Here is a 23,246-nt window from a genome sequence, read left to right on the forward strand (position 1 = left end):
CATATGTATAACTGAATAACTTTGCTGTACAGCAGAAACTAACACAACATTGTAAATCAACTACACATCAGTTAAAAAAAAATAGACTCTGAAATGTGGCATTTCAGCTGCTCCTTGCCCTATACAGAAACCTAATTTGTACAAACCTTGTATTAGAGCCAAATCTTATGTGTATTCCTCCTTTGACAGCTGGCATGATGTTAAGCTATGCCAATGGAGGGCACTGAAGTGACTCAGCTAGCATGCAGGACAACCAGCAGAGCTAACCTCCAGCAGATGTCAGGGGGTACCCAGGCAGGTATCTTTCCAGCAAGTTCCATGGGTGCACCAGATGACATCTCTGCAAGCTCAGCAGCATTCTGCACACACACACCTTCCCATGAGTTCTGTAGATACTCCAGCCAGATTCCCAGCAAGCACCCTGTTCCCCCTGGGTGAGTGACTTCCCAATGAGTCCCAATGATGACCAGTTAACTTCCCAGAAAATTCAACAGCAGCCCCTCTCCATGGGAAGCTTGCCAGTGAGTTTCTTCAGCATCCCAGTAACCTATTTCCTGCTTTCCAATCTTGGCTCACAGCTTCTTAGTGAACTCCTTTGCCACCCAGAGGGTTATAGCTGCACCTTCCCCAAAGAGGTCTGAATATCAGCATTAGATGGGGAGAAGCAGAATATCCCAAATGTGTTCCTTCCTTGGGTACTCTGCCTCAGACCAAGGGGTAGTAGCTGTTCCTTATAGCTGCTATTGCTTTATTTTTAAGTCCTCTTTACCAAGGGGTAAATCTCCTGTTACTCCAATCTCCTGTTACAAGTTGATAATTCTTCCTATTAAATCTTTCCTATCTAATTACTAAATTACTCTGTTTACTGACTAGGCCCTGACTGATACAAATTCTATCATCATTTGGTTTTATAAGAACTCTGCCACTCTATTATTTTAGTTTCAAAAAGCAGGGTGCCAGTACAGACCAGGATAAACCAGTGATTCCCACATCCTCTGCTACCCCAAAAGGTTGTCACATTCCCATGCCATAATGCTACGGTAGTGTGGTCAGTCAGAACTCCATTTGAAAGAGACAATGGTCTTCCGAAAAAAAAAAAAAAAAAAAAAAAGCAGCGACTCTTGGTATTAGTGAAAACTTTGAGTGTTTGCAATATCATATATTCAGAGCAAAAATTAAAAAAGGAGGACCTATATTAGAATGAGTTGGCTAAAAGTGTTAGAAATCCAACTGATACTAAATTAAGCATAAAAAAGGAGTTTATAGGAAGGATATTTGGTTTTGTCATAGTATCCAAGGAAGGGCTGTAGGAACTCATGAAGCTCCAAGGATCTCAGGAATTGGAACTGAAAACCTAATACCTCCAAAGTGCTCTTTCTTTCCCCTCTATCACTCTTTCTCAACTCATCTCTCATCTTTGCTGGTCTTTGCTTGGCTTTAACCACTTCTATAGCAAACAAGCTTTCATCTCATGGCAGGGGAAAAAATGAGTACCAAAGATGCTTGGTATCACATTCTCACAGCTCAAAACCAAAGAGAGGAAAAAAAAATCCCTTTGCCCTTGTCTGGGATTAGAAAATTCCTGCAGAAGTTCTCTGTCTTCGCTTGGGGCACATGCTCAGCCTGGACCAACCAAGGGCCCAGAGAGACTGGAGACTAAGTCTCAGCCTCTGCTATGTGTCCATCCATGATCAGGATATTCTGGGTCTGTTTACATGGACAAAAGGAAGGCAAGCTTGTTGATTAGCTATCATAAGGACTTTCCCAATGAAATGACTGCAAAAGCTACATAATACATAACAATCACTATGTTAAATGAGTTGCTGAGATGGCAAGAAATGAAAGAATCTACAGAAGTCAAAAAATAAAGTGAAAGAAGGAATCCTGGGGAGTGGTTTAGCCTGAAGGAATCTATTCAACCTTAGTGACTGAGAACTTTTAGTTTGATTGCTACAGCAAGTAGAAGAGACAAGGTATGTTTTTATTATAAGTTTTCCCTCAAAAAAAGGGTGACTTGAAAATATGAGCACGGAACAAGAGACCATAAAAATGATCTAATAGACTTGAACAAGAACCATATAGAACTTCATGTCAGAGACCGTCTGTCTAGATTTTGTTCCTTAAAGACATAAAGACAACCCTAAGCCATTACCCTGATGTGTCACTGATCTCTGGGGACTCTGAACTGAGGCTTTGGGACCGTGACAAAACTGCCCTTCTGTGTTCTAAGTGATCCCTTTTCTGCTTTGTTTATTTACTCATTTTACAATTATGCCAGGCACCATGCTGTCTCTGCCCTTAAGAAGGTCACAGTGCAAGAAGAACTTGAGTTCACAATCAGATAATGATACTACTGGGTGACAAGTGCTGTAGCAGAAGAGTAGACAAGGAGTGAGAGGAGTTCAGGAGGAAATTCCCAAGTCCACCTGAGTAATTAGGGCGGTTTTAAGTCATGACTTGAAGGCAGACAATTGAGGTTGGGCATCTTGGGTGTGGGAAGAGCATGTGCAAGAGCACAGAGCTTAGGAAGGAGCTGGGTGCATCTGGAGAATTTCCAGAGGCTCAGTATTACTGACTCACAGAGGGAGTGTGTCTAGGAGAGGGAGAAGAAGATACAGGGACAGCCAACAGGGACCAGGCCTAAAAGACTTTGTCCACCATGCTTAAGAGCTGGGGTTTTACCCTGTAGGGCGGGGGAGGGCATTAAAGGATTTAAATCTGGGCAGTGACATGATTGCGGCTGTAGGAAGGAGCACTCAGTAATGGTGCAGCAGCTGTTCAGACCAGGGGTGATGATGGCCTAAACCAAGGCAGCGTGGGCAGGCGGATAAACCTGAGATACTTAGAAGGTTAAATTCCCATGACTGAATAAGGCCAGTAAAAGAGAGAGGCAAGGGCAAGGATGACCCTTTCATTTCTAATTTGTGTAACTAGCTGTAGATTAAAGTGTGAATAAAAGTTGACTTATGAAAGTGAAAGATAAATAATGGTTAGAAGAATGTAATTTTAAAACTACAGGGGACCTGGAGCAAAAAAATCCCAAAGAGGCAGAAAATAACCTAAACTGGTCAGTTGAGCACAAAGAAATGTTATTGGACAAAAGTGGAAAGGGCTGGCTTTCAGAAAGGCTCAGGGCTGGTAAAATGAGCCAAAGCAAGGAGGAAGAGGATTATCTTAGTTTCCTGGTGCCATTAAAAGCAACTGGGATGGATGCCCAGGATTCTATTTTAGCAGTTTTAGCCTCCTTTAGAGACAGAAATTTTGCTTCTTAATTCTCTAATGAGTTTTTGGTATATTACAGAGAGTTATTTCTTCAAAGGAAGAGCAAAATCTGAGTTTATCCTGTCAGGCTTACAAATACTCTAGTTAAGACACATTAGGGCAATCAAATATGCATAGGTTAATCTCACCTATGCTGTCTCCACTCTCTGTTCTTCTAAGTGGCTTAGCTTCTTGCTAAGTCTAGAGTGTCCCTACGACATGTACACTCAAATACGTGGTTTTCTAAAGAGAAGGTGGGAAAAACAGTCAGCATCTGACTGTTGCTAGGCCTGTTTACTTGCTACTCTCCCATCTCTTTCTCTGCGTCTGGCTTGAGCCATGAACCATGAAGCTGAGTCATATCTTACCATTCTTCGTCTCTGCTACTGCTCATGCTTGCAAACCTGATTTGCCCCTCTTAACTTTTCTTCTCAACCCTTTCTCTTCATCATATCCTAGACCTTCCGTATGTACTTCCCTTATAACCTGAGTGAATCCAAAGGCTCCATGTTGCCAACCTCAGCACTGTCACATTCAAATAATTGATCAACCAGAAGTAATTAAAATTAATTCGAATATTCACTTATGTCTCTTGAAGAATATTAGAGGAGACTCAATTCAAAATTCACAGGACTGCGACTTCCCTGGTTGCGCAGTGGTTAAGAATCCACCTGCCAATGCAGTGGACATGGGTTCGAGCCCTGGTCCGGGAAGATCCCACATGTCACGGAGCAACTAAGCCTGTGCGCCACAACTACTGAGCCTGCGCTCTAGAGCCCACGAGCCACAACTACTGAGCCTGCGCGCCACAACTACTGAGCCTGTGCTCTAGAGCCCGCGAGCCACAACTACTGAGCCCGTGTGTCACAACTACTGAGCCTGCGCGCCTAGAGCCTGTGCTCGGCAACAGGAGAAGCCACCGCCATGAGAAGCCCATGCACCGCAATGAACAGTAGCCCCCACTTGCCACAACTAGAAAAAGCCCATGCGCAGCAATGAATACCAAATGCAGCCAAATAAATACATACATAAATAAATGTATTAAAAAATAATCCACAGGACTACTTTTCAAACTAGCCACTTTCCCAGTCTTCTCACTCTCTATCTCCCTCACAGCTCTACGGATGCTTCCATGGATTCGTTTCCTGTCAGATTCCTTAGTCCTCTGCCCTTACTTATTACCTGCTTCTGCCTAACAGGGTTGGGGTGGCAGGGAGGGAAGGCACATGCCAGAAGTTCCTTAGTGGGCTGGGCTGAGAGAGTCTACTGATTTTGGTTGCAATATCCTTGAACTTTTAACACTTCATTGGAATTATTTATATGCTTGTCTCTATCACCTAGATCAGCAATCCTCCACAGAAGTATCCTAGCCCATTAATGTGTTGGAATCAGGCTGGAGGAAGGGCTTGGGTTATAACTATTTTTCAGGGAACTGTGCTGAGCTCTTAGTCTATGCAATTATCTGGAGTGAGTGACCATAAAAATCTGGATGTACTGAGAGAGGAAAATACTAGGCAGTAAAATCTAAAAGTGTAGGGATAGTCATCATACTCATTTCCATTCTTTAGCTGTAAAAGGAACGAATAAAAGCACTTTCATCATGTAGATTGGGATTTATTTTAATGTTTTAAGCTCCAGCGGTTGTAATGTCTTAATCACAAGTTAATTGCTTTCAACTTGAAGTTATTAACACAAATTTTATGATTCACATATTCCTAAAAGGAATAAATGGGGGAACAAGAGAGAAGGCAAAGATCAATTCTAAATTAATCTAATGGATGCAGATTTGGGGGATTTCTCATTTTTTCTCTCCTGGAAAAATAATGAGCTTTACATTATCAGTCCAGATCTCATGATGCAGGATTTGCTTGAAACTCAGCCTGATATTTGCCGCTAGAGTTTTCACATAAACTTTGTATTGATTCTGTACTAAAGGATATAGAAAACTGGTTTTAGGCAAATAGTGAACGTGTGCTGGACCAGTTTTCTTTTTTTAACTATGCCTTGTTATATATTATTGCCAACCTCCTTGTGCTTATGTGCTCATATAATTTTGCTCTCCCGGGTAGCATTCCATCTGATTTACCACACCTGTGAAGCTGTCTCTTTGGTGTAGGGGAAGGTAGGAGATGTAGTTTGGGTGCCAGGATATGAAAAATCTGTTTCTGTTAATATACTTATAAAATTAGCAAATTATATTATATATATTATATATGTATACATTATATATATAGGTGGAGAGAGAGAGAGAGAAAGAGAGAGAGGGAGATTTTCTCTAAACTCCAGCTCCTTTCCCCTAACATCCTTATTCATACAGTTTAGTGCCTAAAAAGCATCTTAAATGTAATTATGTGTACAACAGATTGTTAACTTATTCCCTTCCCAGGTTACCTTTTCACAGTCTGTTCCATACTAATAAATGGCAGCACAGCCCACTCAATTGCAAGGACCAAAAGCTAGGAGCCATCCTTGTATCCTCTCCATTTATCACCCTTTACATCCATCAGCAAATCCTTTGGGATTTGTATTTGTATTTCAAAATACCTCTTGAATTTGTCCACTTCTTTCTTTGTCCAAACTACCCTCATAATCCATCCTATATCGTCTTTTATCCAGACATCTATAATAGCTGTCTTGTTAAATAAGACAACATCACTAATGGACAATTACAGCTTAACATCTTCAATATGATAAATGTACTCTTGTTAGGTGTACATAATATAAATAATCAGAATTTGATCAATTGCTTATTTACTTCAAAAATAATATCTGTTTTTAATACTGCTGAAACTTATGTGACCCCTAAAATGATTTATTATGTAATCCCAAAAAATGCTAATAACATAAATAAAAACTAAAAAGTAAATGTTAGGCTAAAATGACAATCTGTGGTGTGTGTGTTTGTGTGTGTGTGTGTGTGTGTGTAGGCAGTGCTGAGGGAAATATAAGAGCTAACTTTATCATATATCTGAAATTTTAGAAAAAGGTCAGAAACTCTCCCTTTAAAATAGCATAACGATCATTAAAATATGGATGATATTTAACTCCCTTTTAAAAGAGCATAGCTAATTTAAACATGTATTTGTAAGCACGATGCTGGTATAACTAGAGTGCTAAATACATCTCAGTAAGGAATTTTAGGAATATTCTGAAAATGGAGATGTCACATTCCAAATTAAGGTGGCTAACTGAACAAAGGTATCAAATTTTATTCCTCAAATGCAACTAAAAATACAGTAAGGGCTTAAAAATTTTTTTATTACATTTTTAAACTGCAAGGAATTTTAAAAAGGGATTAAAAAAATAAACTCAGAAAGACAGTGAGAACAAAAAAAGAGAAAACATACACAAAATTTTGGAAGCTGGAAAAGAGATACACAATAAGCAACTTAGCAGAGTACAGAGCTGAATACTAAGCCAATAAGAGCAAAAACCGAGAAACAATCTGATTTTCACTGCAGAATATTCAAAGACTTGGAAACCAGCAGTACAAAATACCTCTGAAATGGAGTTCAAAGGGAATGCTAAATAATACTGATTTAATGAAAATTGAATGAAAAAGATATTTCTGAACCTACTCACCATTATATGTTTCTGGGCAACTGATTCCACTCTACCCATGATAATTCAGGACTGGAGAGAGTAAACACAGGGCATCTAGCCTAGGGAACATAAGGCAAAGTTAAGGGCATTGGTGCAGTAACAAAAATAGATAGGTTAAGTGATCTTATGCAGATTGTTTACTGAGATCCCAATTTCCTTCACTCCCTAGAACTCTAATAGATAGTACTTTACCCTCCAAAGAGAAGATAAAAGGCTTATATTTAGGAAAACTGATTAGGCCAAGAGAAAATATCTAAAAATACTGTATACCAGAGTTTCTCAACAAACAACCTACCTGATCACTCTACCAAAGAAGGTTAAATTCAACAAGTTAACTCATTTGTTACAGGCTTTTAATCAGCTTTTTAAGCTTTCAGTGGAAGGACATATAAAAATAAGTCAATAAAAAGGAAAATAAAGGTAGTTTGTTGGAGACAGATGCTATGTAGTTAAAACAAACAAACAAACAAACAAAAAAACAACCTACCAAAGACTTAGATGAATATACCAGGTGCATGAATTGAGAGATTCAATAATGAAAAATCTATAGATTCAGCATAATCTCAGTCAAAATCCAGGTAGGATTTTTTTTGGGTAGAAATTAGTGAGTTCATCCTAAAATGTATATGGAAATGCAAAGGGCCAAAAATAACAAAGATAACCCTGAAGAAGGAGAATAAAACTTGAGATATTATACTTCTAGATATCAAGACTTATTGCAAAGATACAATGAATCTGACATTCACTGTAAATACGACAGTGTGATATTAATTAAGGATTGATAAATAGATCAATGGAACAGAGTAAGGAGCTGAATAAAAAACTGAGATACAAACACATATAGAGTTATTCTACATGTTGTGTCACTCCAATGCAGTGAGAAAAGAATGTATTTTCCCCAAACTTCAGATATATAATTGACAAGCAAATGAAAAAATAATAAACCTAGATCTCTCCAATCCATACCATATCTATTCCAGGAGTGTCTTCTTCGGCATGTCAGAGTAAGCTCCTAACAGACCAACCCTCACAGAAATTTTAGCAATGGCGTAGATGCCATCATGATTAGTCAATAAGAAATCTAGAGTTACTCATGCCAATAGGTTGAGAATGATTTGTTGTCCGTCTAAAGAAGAGGTGGTATCATTAATAACTTCTGCCAGAGTTAGTGAAAAGTTTCTTTCGGTCTTTTCTATTTGTAAGATGCTCACCACTGGGAACACTGCTCTGACTGCGTCAACACTGAGTCAGTAATTCTTCCAGGTAGAGTGCCAGAATAATCAGGGGTAGCCACATTTTGTAGCTCATGTCTAAGCTGGAATTTTCACCCTTGGTGATTTATAGAATTAGATTTCCGAGTATTATTCCTAAAACACATGAGGTCTAGTCTGAGGCAAACTGGACCAGACGTTCTGGCTGTAAAGGAAGTAGTAGCCAGTAGGAGCAGAGGAAAAAAGAAGTTGTTCAAAACATGAGATGAGAATTAGGGCCTTACCTTAGCTTGGTTACATATTTGAATCTCTATTAGTCTGTTCTAAGTGACAATTTCTTGGCCCATCATTCAATGAAGGTTGCTGAATTCAGATTTAAAATTACCTCTAACTGATCAGTTGTAATAATTTGTCCTTTTTCTGAGAGGGGGTAACCATCAAAGTCATAGGTAGGTTTTTAAGGTCATTTGTTTATGTAGGTGCAAGTGGAAATGCTACTAGCTATCATTCCCTTTGTTATCATTTGATGAGACTAGAATTGTGCAGAGGTTTTTTTTGTCTGGTGACGGATGGTATATCCAGCAGTCGGTAAGATTAAAAGCAGTGGCTACTGTTTGGGATAATCTAAGAATGGCATTAGAATAAGTTTGTTCTGACCTAACAGTTATCAGAAAGAGGAAAGAAAAGAGAAATAGGGTAATTATGGATGGACAACAACAGGGGTCAAACGTAATTGAGAAGGCAAAGGTATATCCAGAGCAGACACACTTGACTATGAAAAGAAGAGTCCTTTGGAGCCTCTAGAAATCGTCCCTTTGGTGTGCATTTAATGTGACAATTCCATTTGCAAAGCAAGCCTCTCCCTGTTGGAGGACTGGTGTCACAAAGCAGAAAGAAATACTTTTCAGTCGTTGCGCAAGGACTGAGAAAAAGGGAAGGTCTGTGGGTATTTAAAATATCCACCACCTGTGTGGTATGTTTACTCCAAGGAAGAGATTGAGCAAATGTGGCAGGATTTGATGTAGAAAGAGAAGTGCTGGTATCTACCAGGTACTGATGTAGTTGACCATTTATATTTATAGTTAATTCACCTTAAATGTTTAAGGTGAAGGCAGTATATTGGGAGCTTTTTCCTTTCCCGGAGCGTTCTCATTGATCTTGAGGGATTTTTCTGTCTTGGTTTTCTTTTGTAAGATGGATCAATGTTTTTTATCTAGTGTTCTTTTTATTTACAATATCTACAATTGTCCTTGTTAATAGGTGGTCTGTTAGCAAGTGGGTCACCTACCTTTTTGATCTGGAAGGCCATAAGTTTATTTGGGGCCTGTTTGGTTTTATTCTCAAGGCCTTTCAAAATGTCATGCCAGTTGTAACAGCACTATTTCCCATTATAATTTCTGTTGTCTAATTAGGTCTCAGATTTCAGGTTTAATTTCATTGACAAAAATGAGAAGAAAGGTCTGCTGTTACATTGGTGCTTTCTTGAAATCCCAAATGTTGTCAGCGACATTTTCTAGTCTATTCCACAAAAACTCCTATAGTTGCATATTTTATCTTCCTCCTGGAAAATCACAGTGCAGTAAATGAAATCAAATCTCTAACAGGTTACTTGACAAAGAAATACTGTTATTACAGATAAAAGAAACATTTTGAAAAATATGTATTACATAAAACATTTTTAGAAAAATATATCATTAATTATGATTAACAAACCATTTTCTAAATTGAGGTCTCAAGAGCTTGGTCATGTGACTCATTTTCACAGAGACTGAATACAAGAATACAACTGATATAACTGAACAGCTGAACATGCAAAGCTGAAGATCCAATTTTGAATCTTTAGTTTCCCAGTAAAATACAGACACCCTGAAAATTCAATCACAGTTGCAGAACAAATGCAATGCGTTTCTCTCTCTTGACTACCTGTGCTATAATGCTGTCAGGTGGCATATAATTTTGAACTTAAATTGTATATTTTCAACAAAAGAATTTTAATGAAAAAATGTGCCTGAAGTCATTCCATTTTTAGACTAGACTATAGACTAGATTAGACTATATCTAATTCAGTGTTTCCAGAAGTGTGTTTTTTAGAGTACTATAACTGCAGGGTATAAATAGGTATTACAAGAATATAGGAGAGGTGGTAAGGAGAGATGGAGATCAAACAAGTTTAGGAAAAAGCAATGTGCTAATCAATGAAAAATCATTTGGTTTTGCTTTTTCCTTTAAATATTTCTCAAAGCACATCCATTATTTCAAGATTAAAACATGCAGTTTTACTTTTTTAGTATATAAGCCATGAAAAGTCATTAAAATGTATTGACTAATGAAATTATCAGACAAGTCAATTGTTCATGAAGAAGGAAATGGCTGCAAAGACGCAATGAACAATTGCTTAAGTAGTTTGTGTAGTTTAAGAAATAAAGCCACAAGGAAAACAAAACCATACTTCTCAGGATTCTCTCTCTGCAAGTGTTGAAATTCTGCGAAGACTTCCAGCCTCAGGGGAATGAATCATTGCAGCTACCTTTCTGCTTATCAGAATGGCATTTATGGTCTGATTATGCTGAAATTTTTTCATAAAGCATTGATCATGTGGTCTTTCATTTGAAAACCTGTAGGAAAACAAAATTTACATTTATACTAGATAACATTTAAGAAAAATGCATTTAAAATTTTAGGATTCAATTAATGTAACTAAATAAAAGTAAAAAAATCTTACATTCAGAAGATGGGGTAAAGCAAGTAAAAAATTTAAGAGGGTATAAGCTAGGGCAGAAAATTAAGCATTAAAGAACAACATAAAACACTAAAAATAGGTAATGAATATTATTATTACAAAAGTTTTAGAAGTAGTTCCTCATGGAAAATTGTTCAAATATTATTCATGATGCATTCTACACAATCAAACCTTTACTCCTACGGAAAAGAACTTATGCCTGGGTGTCAAATGAAGGGGGGCATACAACTTTTACTGGAGAGTAGAAATGAATTATAAATTGAACTGAGCTGAAGCAAAGATACTCCACTGTGCGGTATATGTTCCCCTGCTGCTCTCTCTTGCATCATTCCACCTGCCCTCTCCCTTACCCTTTATATATTGCTGGTGTTAAACCATGAAGCGGATTTCCTGAGTCTGCCTCCAGGTTAAGCTTTAAACTCAAGAGTGAAAGGAAAAAATCAGGGCTTATACATATATATGCCATTACAACTAGCCAAGGTAGGAGTCCAGGTATGTGATCAAATCCCTAGCTTTAACAGGACTTTCAGGGACCCAGGTGGGTGCTGATGCTTATGAGGGAGCAGCATTCGGGGTTTCATAAATCCCAACTCCATCATCTCAGGAAAAAAGGAAGTACAAATATTTTTGACCAAATCACAAAGAATCCTGCTTGGATTAAAAAACAGCAACCCATCTGGTAATATGGAACCACAGGTAAATGAAAAAAAATTTACCTGCGTTGTGAGTCATATCCTGTATTTGAATTAAAAACATTTATTGCCTGTAGTTTGCTAAATTTTAAATTCTAGACTTGTGGGTCCAAAATAAATTTTTGTTTTTAAAACGAAGCCAGGATTCCTTTATCTCCTGTCTCCCTCGACTTCTTTTTTTTAAAAAAATTAATTAATTAACTAATTAATTAATTAATTTATGGCTGTGTTGGGTCTTCGTTGCTGCTCGTGGGCTTTCTCTAGCTGCGGCGAGTGGGGGCTACTCTTCGTTGTGGTGCGCGGGCTCCTCACTGCGGTGGCTTCTCTTGTTGCGGAGCACGGGCTCTAGGCGCGTGGGCTCAGTAGTTGTGGCACACAGGCTTAGTTGCTCCATGGCATGTGGTATCTTCTCAGACCAAGCCTCAAACCCATGTCCCCTAATTTGGCAGGTGGATTCTTAACCACTGTGCCACCAGGGAAGTCCCCAAATAATTTTTATGTGTGATATAACATCTAAGCACAACTGAGGACAACCAAAAGGTCTTGTGGGTTTCATATTGTCAAAGCAAAAGCTGACAAAGTTAAGCAGGCAAAGGAAAATTTAAGAAGTTATTACCAATATGGAAAGGAGACCAAAAGCTGTCTGAACTCAACTCTACTGAAATCAAGGGCAGGAGGGTTTTTAAATGCTGGGATGAGCAGAAGAACACAGGCCAGCTGTGTTTGCTAACTGACTTTACTCAAAGGAAAAATAAACTTTCTCACATCTTTGTGACAGAAAGTAGTTTTATAACTTGTATCAAAGCCATCACCAAAGGTAGCCTCCTACCCTCCCAAAGAAACTGGAAGATAGGGTCACTATCTTCACTGACAATTATATTTCAAAGGGATGGCTTCCAGGTCCTTGAGAAAGACAGTTCTGGATTGTAAAACTGACAGGAGGCTTTTAGAAACTATTTACAACTTAAAGAAACAGAAAATAATTTAAAATTATTTAAATATAATTCTATTTTATAACTTTAAATATATTTAAAGTTTTCTGAAGTGAATGCTCTAAGGAAAGAGAGGTCAGAGACCTGGAGACAGAAAGAACCCTGTCTAAAGACTGGCCAAGCTGAGGGGAAGGTTAAGATCATTTGGGCAGTGCCCTCTTTTGCTCAAGGGAATCCAAGTTTTCCACTGAACAACTGAGGAAAGCTAGTCCACGGAGTTCATTTCACCATATTTCTGCTGTTGAAGGCCTACTGGAACCATCTGCTGAGCCTTGGCAGTAGAGAATATTTGCTGGATGGTACAAGCAATGAGGCATTTAATGTGTGTGGGGGGGTGGATTCCTATAGAAATGCAAAGAAAGACACAGAATAGTAGTTGGAGCAGACTTTAAACCCAGTTTTGGAGACCAGAGCTCACGTAGTTCAAAAGATCCCAAGACACTGGGCTTGAAGCATATTTAGATTATAGAGTGAGGACAGCAGTGGTAATTCAATGCATTTCCTGATTTGCACTCTGAATGTTTTTGGTGATGACATAGACATCAGAGAGGTTTTGGTAGGATCATCCATGACTGTGGTTATTTTCTGCAGCAGAGAATGGAAGACGCGATAGTTCCTATGAACTTCTTGAGTGGCCCACAGAAGCAGCTTCAGGCACAAAGTCTGCCCATACATGATCTGCTCTGGTATAAACCTCAAGTCATCCAGCTTTAGTTAGCAGGACTACTTCTAATCCTGGGGGCACAGGCCAGCTATGAAGCAATACAGAATCCTAATAAAGATCTGGGCAGATTTGAGTTCTCAGTGATGCCAAGTCAGGAGAGTGGGAGAAAAACTGGAAACATTAGTTTGTAGACCTGGAGTCTGATATTGAAAGAAACTGCAAATTTTTTTAATTTGATAAGAAATGACAATTTGTGCAAAATGACAGGATTGAGTGTAATGTACAGGTAGGTAACAGAACTATTTTACCTACAGAGAGGTGAATAATAGATGGAAGACGATGAATAGGACTAGAGTCTAATAACTCACAAGGGCGAGCTACAGTTTTCTACTGCAACATAAAATTTCTCTCTACAGTCTAGGCTCTTTCACTCAAAGATAAGCAAAGTAAGATTATCCTCAATCACAAAATAAGTCTGGGACTTCCTTGGTGGAGCAGTGGTTAAGAATCTGCCTGCTAATGCAGGGGACACGGGTTCGATCCCTAGTCCAGGAAGATCCCACATGCCGTGGATCAACTAAGCCCATGAGCCACAACTACTGAGCCTGCACTCTAGAGCCCATGAGCCACAACTACTGAGCCCACGCGTCGCAATAACTGAAGCCTGCATGCCTAGAGCCCATACTCCTTTCCAAACAAAACCCATAATCATCCTTCATCAGTTCATTCAGTACTATGTAATTAATTCTTTTCCTGCTTGATCATAGGTTAGCAGTCTCATGAACCCATCAGCATCTCCACTACAGTTATAGAAATTCTGACTCAGTCCGGTGGTATGGTCTCAAAGTCATTTAAGCAATGTCATCAGAAGCTTGTGTCTTAGAGTACCTGGCATAGTGTTTTCTGAAGACAGTGCATTCTGACCTAGAGCTAACTGATGTTTCAGGGAAACATCAAAGTAAAAAAAAAAAATGTGGATGACATATGACTTAAAATGGATGTGGTTAAAGATCTAATGAGAGTTCATTACAAAAATAATGCAATTGGCAAGGTAATTTGTTTGGTGGGACTATAAATTGGTGCAGCCACTATAGAAAACAGTATGAAGGTTCCTCAAAAAATTAAAAATAGAACTACCATATGATCCAGCATGCCCTTCTTCTGGGTATAGATCCAAAGGAATTAATATCAGGATCTCTGAGAGATATCTACACTTTCATGTTCACTGTGGCATTATTCACTATAGCCTAAACACGGAAGCAACCTGAATGTCCATCAACAGATAAATAGATAAAGAAAATGGGGTCTATACATGTAATGGAATATTACTCAGCCATTAAAAACAGGAAATGCTGCCACTTGCAAATACATAAACAAAGTAGAGGACATTATGTTAAGTGAGATAAGTCAGACACAAAAGGACAAATACCACATGATACTACTTATAAAAGGAATCTAAAATAGTCAAACTCACAGAATCAGAGAATAGAATGGTGGTTTCCAGGGGTTAAGGGGAGGGGGTATAAAGTTACAGTTATATGAAATGAATAAATCCCAGAGATCTATAATACAACATAGTGTCTATAGTTAATAATACTGTATTATATATTTAAAAATTTGCTAAGAGGGTAGGGCTTCCCTGGTGGCGCAGTGGTTAAGAATCCGTCTGCCGATGCAGCGGACACAGGTTCCATCCCTGGTCAGGGAAGATCCCACATGCTGTGAAGCAACTAAGCCTGTGCACCACAACTACTGAACCTGAGCTCTAGAGCCCACGAGCCACAACTACTGAGCCCATGTGCCACAACTATTGAAGCCTGCGTGCCTAGAGCCCGTGCTTTGCAACAAGAGAAGCTACCGCAATGAGCAGCCCATGTACTGCAAGAGAGAGTAGCCCCTGCTCGCCGCAACTAGAGAAAGCCCACACACAGCAACAAAGACCCAACACCGCCAAAAATAAATAAACAGATAAATAAATTTATTAAAAACAATTTGCTAAGAGGGTAGATTTAAGTTGTATTCTAATAATCATCATCATAATAGTGATAATAATAACAAGAAAAATAAATAAAGAGAATGGGGGGAAACTTTTGGGGGTGATGGATATGTTTATGGCATAGATTGTGGTGACGATTTCACAGATGCATACTTATCTCCAAACTCATCAGGTTGTATATATTAAATATGTACAGCTGTTTTGTATGTCAATCATACCTCAATAAAATGGGTTTAAAAAAAGAAAGAAAGAAAAGTTCCTTTAGTATTTTATTTTGTGAAAAAAATATCAGAAGTCAAGTTTGAACACTTGGTTAAATAGGATCATGAGTCACTGAGAAAAATAGCTACTTATTTAATCCAGGTGACAATAAAATATTTAAAAAGTAAATATAAGAGGTAATGTGATTGTAAAAAAACCTTTAACTCTTTCAAATATGACAAGACTTGGCTCTCTTACATAATCAATGATATGATAATGTCAACATAGTGTACAGGAAACATAATTCTATTTTTTTTAAAAGATTTAATTTTATTTTTGGCTGCGTTGGGTCTTTGTTGCTGTGTGTGGGCTTTCTCTAGTTGCGGCTCGTTGCAGTGCATGGGCTTCTCATTGCGGTGGCTTCTCTTGTTGCAGAGCATGGGCTCTAGGTGCATGGGCTTCAGTAGTTGTGGCACGCGGGTTCGGCAGTTGTGGCACACAGGCTCTAGAGCGCAGGCTCAGTAGTTGTGATGCACGGGCTTAGTTGCTCTGTTGTATGTGGGATCTTTCCGGACCAGGGATCGAACCCATGTCCCCTGCATTGGCAGGTGGATTTTTAACCACTGTGTTACCAGGGAAGCCCCACAGGGAACATAATTCTAAGACACATATTCCGTTGTGCCTTGTAAGTGGATTACTCAAAAGGTAACGAAAAATCTTTTACAACCTCTTATTAAGAGTAGACAAATAATCCAAGGACGTTTTGCCATTTTTAAAAGAGTGAAAGTCAAACTCTAGTTCTGCATCAGTATACTATTGATACTAAAGCTCATTTATAAAAACGATATAAATAAATCCATTGAGTCTGTGTTGGTAAAAAATTTTCTTAGGTCCATTTATTCATCCAGGGATATCCCAAACATATTAAAATGTTGGGGTTCTATATAAAAAAAGAGAATCACAAAATTGGAATTCACAGAGTTGAAGATAGATATTTCCCTCCAAAAACAAAGAAGAAAGCAGATAATAATCTCTCCAATTATCACTGGACTCATGTTTCATTCCATTGCTAGGTAAGAACTTTCTTCTTCCCTGACCAAAGCAATGCTGTGCCAAGAAGTTTTATCTTCTGAGTTAGAGGAGTAAAATTCTTTGATCAAGGATACCTACTTCTTGGGGCTTCCCTGGTGGCGCAGTGGTTAAGAATCCGCCTGCCAATGCAGGGGTCACGGGTTCGAGCCCTGGTCCGCAAAGATCCCACATGCCGTGGAGCAACTAAGCTCATGCGCCACAACTACTGAGCCTGCACGGTAGAGCCTGCGAGCCACAACTACTGAGCGCGTGTGCCTAGAGCCCGTGCTCCACAACAAGAGAAGCCACCACAATGAGAAGCCCACACACCACAACAAAGAGTAGGCCCCACTCTCCACAACTAGAGAAAGCTCACAGGTAGCAACAAGGACAGCCAAAGACAGCCAAAAATAAATAAATAGATAAATAAATTTATTTTTTTTTTAAAAAGGTATCTACTTCTCTTTCCATCTATCCTTTTGGAAATCTAGTCACTTGTTAGCACTAATTGAGCTTTCCTTATACCACTGCATATGACATGGTTAATCAATCGCTTCTTCAAAAAAGTTTTTTTCCCCTTGGTTTTCTATTTTCCCTTCTCTCCTGGAAAGCTGCCCAAATAAGAAACTTTAGTCATTCTGGACACCTCCCTCTCCCTTATGTTTTTCGTTTGTTTGTTTGTTTTGTTTTTTGCGGTACACGGGCCTCTCACTGTTGTGGCCTCTCCCGTTGCAGAGCACAGGCTCCGGACGCACAGGCTCAGTGGCCATGGCTCACGGGCCCAGCCGCTCTGCGGCATGTGGGATCTTCCCGGACCGGGGCACGAACCCGTGTCCCCTGCATCGGCAGGCGGACTCTCAACCACTGCGCCACCAGGAAAGCCCTCCCTTATGTTTTATATTTGGTTATGTTACTACTCTTTTAATCCTCTCTCTGATTTGTCTTTCTATAGAGTATAGCATTTAAGAGTGGAGACTTGAAGTCAGACAACCACAATTTAAATCCCAGCTCCACTGTTTATTAGCTATGTGATCTTGTGAAATAATGGTAAAAATTAAAATAAAAATAGAAATAAGAAAAAGGCTATGTGCCAGGCACTATTCTAAATACACATATCAACTCAATGATTACAACTTATGAGATAGGTGCTATTACTGATCTCATTTTATAGATGAGAAAACTGAAAAACAGAGGTTAAAGAACTCAACAAAGGTCACATGAACAGTAAATGTTCAGCCAGGATTCAAAACTAGTCTGACTGAAGAGTTCATGCTTTTTACCATTTCATTTTTTACTTTTGGCTTTCAGTTTGATATCTACCATGCAGTAAACAATAAATATCAGCATTCTTATTAATATAAGTACACGACTTTTATCAAGTTTCATCATTTCTTACTTGTACTATTGCATCAGTCTTTGCATTAGTCTCCTTGCATGTCCCCAGGTTAATTGTTCTCTCACTGCTGCCAAGGATCATCTTTAAAAAAATCCAGAATTAACCATAATACTTACCTGTATGAAACATTTTAATTATTTCCATTTATCTACCAAATAATATTCAAGCACAGCAAGGTGTTCAAGGGCCTTCACAGTGTTGCCCCCAAATTAATTAATTTTATCATTTCTTTTTCCTCACTCATTCCACACTTGCCTAACCTCAGCCACAACAAAAGTTTACTGGTCCACATGGATCCGTAGATTTTTACATCTTGGTGTAAGCTCAGTGTCATCAGCTCACAATGTTGAGCTGATAGTAGGGTATCACCTAGGCCCAACTTGGTTTCAGTTGGTAAGCATGGGGTAAAAGGGCCTCTGGGTAAAATCTGTTATTAGTGTGGATGCCAGGTAACAGATAAGGAAGCCAGGCACATGCAGAAGAGCACTGAGGTGTCCTTGGTCCCAAGTACTAGGTCTGATTCTCACAGAGATAGCAGTAAGCAGATGAAGGGGTTTTTTCACAACAGACTCAGGGCCCAACATCTGCTGCTCTGGAACTCTGGGGATCAAGCTTAATAGCAACTTAATAGCAATACCTGGGGGCAGGTACTGTCCCATTTCTAAATCAAATGCAAGAAATCTCCAGGCACAGAGGGAAGGCAATAGGGTAGTACATTATTCAGCACCTGGGGAGTGGGAGAAAGTTCCTTAGGCAGGTAGGGGGTGGTCACTGAGAGGAATGTGAGGTACTCCAGAGATCCCAGGAACAGGAGAGGAGATACTGTGGCTGAGTTACAAATATTCTGCAGTTGGGCTTCGATGTGGGATGGGGAAATAGGGCACAAACCAGTGAAATATGGATAATAATGTGCCATTTGCACCCATACATGGGATTACTGAGACACTTAAGTACGTTAGTCATAATTTATTTTGTTATATACTCTGCAACTGATCTGGCGAGGCTAGTATTTTTAACATTATATTTAAGGATCACTGATCTTGGGAATTCCCTGGTGGTCCAGTGGGTAGGACTCCGCACTCCCAATGCAGGGGGCCTGGGTTCGATCCCTGGTCGGGGAACTAGATCCTGCATGCAATCCACAACTAAGAGTTCGCATGCTGCAACTAAGAAGTCCGCATGCCGCAACTAAGACCCAGTGCAGTCCAAATAAATAAATAAAAATAAAAATGTTTAAAAAAAAGAAGAATTACTGATCTCCCAAATTTGCTGCTACCCTTCTGGCAGTATTCCAAGAATTCCCAGGTTTTCCCCTGCACTTTCCATAAGTGGAAAAAATAAGGGACCTAGGACCCAGTGGAAGACTGGGTTTAAATCCTGTGTGCTGGAGTGTGAGTCTCAGGATTGAAAATTGATGACTAAAAGCAATCTCGATTTATGGCAGACTGCAGTGGTGCACTGTGAATGCTAGAAGATACCAACATCTGCAGTGGTCAAATTCCAGGTCTCAAAATTAGGACCTCATATGATGTGTTGTTCCTTTTCCAAGACACCCACAGATGATTCATGCGCTTATTCCTTCCTCCAAATGGCCCCTCAGTAACTCATCATCCAGGGGTGACTCACTCTGCCCCTGTTTATACTTGAACACATCAGACAGCAGCTATCTTCATACATGTCATGATTTCCTTGAGTGACATATGTTTCTAGAATGATGCAGGAACACACACCTTCACTCGGGCAGAACTTCTCAAATGTGTGTAGTTACCTACATCCCTAGTCAAGGGCCTGGCATTTGAGCTTAGAGTCCATCTCTAGGCATCAGCTTCCTAACGGAGATTGTAAATAACCTCCTATTTCTTTTACATTTTTGCTTTGTAGTAAAGAAACATTAAAACTTAGTGGATGTGAGTTGTTAGCAGTGTATAGTGTAAGAGAAGGACCGGTAAGTAGATATTTTAAAATTCTAATCATCCTGTTCCTTCAACCTAGTCACAAGTGGCTCTGGCCTACAATTCCCCACCTAAGACCTCAATGAATTTGATTTTATTTATTTACAAATGAAAAAGTAGATACTTCATTCTTTGTTATTTCCCCGCTGCCTTATGACATTTAATCTGGTATCACCTAATTCTGAAAGTATCATTAGTACAGCAGTCATTATTACTGTAATGCACTATCTGACAATATTCTTCTTATTTTGTTTCCCTGAACTGTCACCAGAGATGTCCATTAACACAAATTTTGCCAAAAGTTTTGAAGTAAGCCACAGATACTCATGCATCTTCTTTGAGGAGATTCTCACTCTGAATGTATGACATATGTTCCAATAAGAATAGAAAAGGAAACTAGCAAGGATGACATCTAGCCAAGTCAAAACCTTTCAGTTACAAAGGAAAAACACAGGAAATCACTGGAGTAATTGATTTACATCTTAAAAAGTGTATTAAATATTAAAAACAAAGAGAAACCACAGAAGCAACTTAAAAGGTTCTTGCCTCCTACCATTTGTTCATAGTTGACTTGTAAAATAAACTTTTCAATAGTTCTGGACAAGATGTAATATGCATGGAGGGAGAACTTTTGTATGTATATATATATATATATATATATATGTGTGTGTGTGTGTGTGTGTATCAATTTTCTAAATTATAAAATGGAGATACAAATATATATCCCTAGATATTACTTCTAGTGACTTCATGTGAATAGATTTAAAAATCCAAGAGATTCCATTGGCTTAGAAAATAAATACTGTTCTTAGCAAAGAAAGCACTCTTTACTTTTACATAATAACTAGTCTGATCTCACTGATGGGCTTAACACACCATCAAATCACTGCTCTGTGGGACCAAGCAGGATCCTTAAAAATTTCAGGAGCTAGTACACATAATCATAATCATAAATAGCTGATTACTACTGCATGAAATTAAATGGTACCTAAAGCATCTAAGTTATACCATCAAGTATAGTGTATACATTTAGGAGGGACGATATAGTCTACAAATGGTCACAGGAAAATTTTTTTAAAACTTCATTAGGGAAAAAAGGAAAGGAATAAAAGGACTTTGCCTTGGGAATAAGGGGCTGTTTTGGGTTGGGCTGAGCCAGGGAGGGCATGGAACTGAGTCCCTGTGGGAGCCTGAAGCCTTGCACGCCCACCCCCACCCCAGCAATGGCTGTCGGTGGTCCACAGCCCTTCCAGCCGAAGAGAAGTACCCTTCACCCAGACCTAGTAGCAGAACAGGCAGAAATCGAAAGGTGTGGCCCAAACCTCACGAACCCAAGCTAAATCTTCCAGACCTTAATGAGTCTAACCACAAGTGCCGTTGGTGGCCACAGTGAACCACTGCAGACACAGAAATGATGAGAGTGTGGCGGCATGAGGGAAGGGACTTAGGACTTTTTAATTCACTGTTGAATTCCCAGGTCCAAGAATAGTGCCTGGCACAGAATAGGTGTTTAATAAATATTTGATGAATGAATCTCTACTTTCTACATAATAACCAGTCTGGCCACACTGATAGGCATTCTACAACGTCTGCTTTATAAACAGTGTGTTTGGTCTGTGTACACTAAACATCTGAGACATGATGATTACCCAGAAATTTCAGACACAGACATGCTGGACATGTGTTTCTTTAATTAACCTCAATACAGTGGGAAAAGCACAGTCCCTTCAATAAATCCTGTTGGGAAAACTGGACAGCCACATGCAAAAGAATGAAACTGGACCACTAACTTACACCATACATAAAAATTAACTCATAATGGATTAAAATCCATAAAACTTCTCAAAGAAAACATAGGCAGTAAGCTCCTTGACAATGGTCTTGGTGATACACTTTTTGGATTTGACACCAAAAGCAAAGAGCAAAAATAAAGAAGTTGGGACTATATCAAACTAAAAAGCTTCTGCACAGCAAAGGAAACCATCAACAAAATGAAAAGGCAACCAATGGGAAAAATATTACCCAATGGGAAAAATATTTTAAAATCACATATCTGATAAGGCACTAATATCTAAAATATATAAAGAACACATGCAACTCAGAAAAAAACCTGAACAATCTGATTTAAAAATGGGGAGAGGATTTGAACACACAGTTTTTTCAAAGAAAGTATACATGTGGCAAACAGGAATATGAAAAGATGCTCAACATCACTAATCATCAGGGAAATGCAAATCAAAACCACAATGAGATATCACCTCACATCTGTTATAATTGCTATCATCAAAAAGACAAGATATAACAAATGCTGCAGAGGGTGTGGAGAAAAGGGAACCCTCCTGCACTGTTGGTGGGAATGTAAATTGGTGCAGCCACTGTGGAGAACAGTATGGAGGTTCCTCAAAAAATTAGAAATAGAACTGCCATACAATCTAGCAATTCCACTTCTGGAAAACACTAAATTCAAAAAGATATATGCACCCCCATGTTCACTGTAGCATTATTTACAAGAGCCAAGATCTGGAAACAACCTAAGTGTCCATTAATGGATGAATGGATGAAGAAGATGTGGTATGTATGTACACACACACACACACACACACACACACACACACACACACAGTGGAATATTATTCAGGCATAAAAAAAGAACAAAATCTTGCCATTTGTGACAACATGGATGGAATTATGAGGGCACTGTGCTAAATGAAATAAGTCAGACAGAGAAAGACAAATACTGTATGATTTCATTTATATGTGGAGTCTAAAACAAACAAATGAACCATCAAGCTCATAGATACAGAGAACAGACTGATGGTTGTTAGAGGTGGGGTGGGGGGTGGAGCAAATAGGTGATGGGAGTCAAAAGGTGCAAAATCCCAGTTATACAGTAAATAAATCATGAGGATGTAATGCTCAGCATGGCGACTACAGTTAATAATACTGTATTGCAGGGACTTCTCTGATGGTCCAGTGGTTGACTCTGTGCTCGCAATGAAGGGGGCCCCGGTTTGATCCCTGATCAGGGAACTAGATCCTGCAGGCCGCAACTGAAGACCCTGCATGCTGCAAATAAAAAAAGACCCTGCATGCCGCAACTAAAAAAAGATCCTGCATGCCGCAATTACAGATCCCACATGCCACAACGAAGGTCCTGCGTGTCGCGACTAAGACCCAGTGCAGCCAAAAAAAAAAAAAAAAAAAAAAAGTGGTCCATTGTATAGTATGTGTATTGTATCTCAACAAAGCCTTTCAAATAAATGGATACATGCATTAAGAGTTTCTTTAAAACAACAATACTGTACTGCATATTTGAAAGTTGCTAATAATCACTTGAAAGTTCTCATCACAAGAAAAAAATTCTATAACTGTGTACGGCAATGGATGTTAACTAGACTTACTGTGGTGATCATTTCATGATATCTACAAATATGGAATTATTATGCTGTATACCTGAAACTAATATA

At 39.0% G+C, this 23,246-nt stretch overlaps 1 protein-coding gene across 1 annotated transcript in view; it reads left to right on the plus strand.

Moving 5' to 3' along the window:
- HINT1 (histidine triad nucleotide binding protein 1) overlaps positions 1–23,246 on the plus strand; it is a 94,381-nt gene that overhangs the window by 57,460 nt on the left and 13,675 nt on the right. The window lies entirely within an intron of this gene.

This window comes from Aethalodelphis obliquidens, unplaced genomic scaffold (genome assembly GCF_003676395.1).
Source record: "Aethalodelphis obliquidens isolate GAN/ISIS:26980383/991018 unplaced genomic scaffold, ASM367639v1 scaffold4, whole genome shotgun sequence".
Taxonomy (NCBI): domain Eukaryota; kingdom Metazoa; phylum Chordata; class Mammalia; order Artiodactyla; family Delphinidae; genus Aethalodelphis; species Aethalodelphis obliquidens.